At 35.2% G+C, this 2,161-nt stretch overlaps 1 pseudogene; it reads right to left on the reverse strand.

Moving 5' to 3' along the window:
• Positions 1-1,046: 1,046 nt before the first annotated feature.
• Positions 1,047-1,851, reverse strand: LOC119570286 (annotated as a pseudogene).
• Between the last annotated feature and the right edge of the window lie 310 nt (positions 1,852-2,161).

Genomic DNA, 2,161 nt, shown 5'->3' on the forward strand with positions numbered 1-2,161 from the left:
CGTTACAGTTGTGTGTGTGTGTGTGTGTGTGTGTGTGTGTGTGTGTGTTGGTGGTGTTGGTTGTGTGTGTTGGTGTGTGCTTGTTGGGGGGCGTGTGTGTCGTGCGTGTGCGTGCGTGTGCCGGCCGTGTGCGTGGTGCGTGCGTGCGTTGCGTGCGTGCATGTGTGTGTGTGTGGCATGGTGGTGTTGTGTGTGTTACAGTTGCACACACACACACACATTAATATGTGTTGTGTGTGTGTGTGTGGTTTGTGTGCATTGTGTTGGTGTTTGTTTTACAGTGCAAACACACACACACAATATTATGGTGTTGTGTGGTGTGTGTGTGTGTGGTGTGTGTGGGGTGTGTGTGGTGTGTGTGTTGTGTGGTGTGTTGTGTGTGTGTGTGGTGTGTGTGTTGTGTGTGTGTGTGTGTTGTGTGTGTGTGGGTGGTGCGTGGCGTGCATGTGTATCATATTAGTTTAATCAATGTTCCTTATTACTTTGCCATAAATATTGATTATGTCAAAACACTTTTTTAGAGTTTCATCATATCATAAACCATAATCTATCAGAGAAATGTCTTATTCAGGGAAATTGTATCATATTTATTCTTCAACTTCTATAAATTTACATACATTTTCACAATACTATCAACAAAGCCTAAATAAATAAATTCTCATTTTAAAAGTTGAGATGTTAATAAACCCCTGAGAACAAATGGACCTGTAGGTAACCAATCACAAAGGTTTTTTTACTACAAATTACAAAAGTTTTAAAATTGTTATATTATAAATTCTGTAAAATTGCAATCCTTTCTCTTTTATTAAAATGTAAGAACAGATTTTCTTTCATTTATAAATGAGAGGCAAGTACAGTACTTCATTGCTAAATAGAATCAAGTAACAAGGCTTGCTTCCTTTTAATCTAAAAAAATTATGTATCCATTTTATGATTTTTCTACTACATGAATCTATAGTTACTATATTCTTTGCCCTTCCATAATTGTTTAAAAAGATCAATGTTTAAAATACATAATGGATCACAATATTCTTCTAATAGTTATCTTATCTTCTCTTTCCTCGACCAAACTCCTTCCTGCGGTCCTGTCATGTTCAGAGAAGATTTTTGCATAACTCTTGTTCCCTCTTCAACAAATCAGGCCTTTCACTTATATCCACCCAAAATGGCAGAGTTGTAGATTCGTCCCCGTGCTTTGTCAATGTCCTGCTACATTTTTCCGTGATCATAAATGCACTGTAAGGACATAAATTTTTTCAATTTACAAATAGTCATATATAATACCTTATCCAATAATACAAGAAATATTTTTCATCAAGGTGTTACAAGAGATATTACAGGTCAGCCCACTTGCTTGGTAACAAATGACAAATAAACATAAACAGTTTTGCAAAGAATATACATAAACCCGTTTCCTTCTCGTAAAATATATACAAATACTTACATGTCTACAGGCATTACCACAGCCATGAGCCTCTTAAGAAATGACGTAGTCTTGTCATGACTCTATATCCCGTGAGAGGGTTCGTCATATGTAAAATGGCCTCGAGCAACTGCAGCTTTTATGCTCCTCATAAATCGTCAACATCTTTTATCTAACAACAGGCTTCTGTCCACCTCACTTTTTCCCACTGTGCTTTCCTTCAACATGAAAAAATTCTTCCCTCATTTTTCTTTCTTTCTTCTAAGATTTTTTCTCTTTTTTTCTTCACTTATTAATCTTCTCAGAAGAAAAATAAGGATTCAATAATTGTCCTTTTATTGTTTATCATACATCTTTTGGTTCAGCATAACCTGAGCACACAACCAGCAGTTCTCCATTGGTGTCCAACATCTTAAGCAGAGTGTCATTTTCAAAGATCCACCTTGAATTTTCACATAATAAAGCTCAGTTATTCTATGTTTCCATATCTTTGCTGCACTCGAACTTGCCTTCCTCCCTGAAAAGCAAAATGCAGTATGATTAAAAATCATATTTAAAATAATGTACATCAATAATTATGATTATCTTTCTTTGGGAATACATCACTTACAAATTTAAAGAATGGTGAGCCTTTCTAAGTAGCAAAAAAGTGCAAAATTAACAATTATCATACTGTAAAGTGTCCTTTTAAAAAAAACAAAAATTCAGATTTCATATGCCATTTCTAAAATTATCAAA

This window comes from Penaeus monodon, unplaced genomic scaffold (assembly GCF_015228065.2).
Source record: "Penaeus monodon isolate SGIC_2016 unplaced genomic scaffold, NSTDA_Pmon_1 PmonScaffold_23929, whole genome shotgun sequence".
NCBI classification, from domain to species: domain Eukaryota; kingdom Metazoa; phylum Arthropoda; class Malacostraca; order Decapoda; family Penaeidae; genus Penaeus; species Penaeus monodon.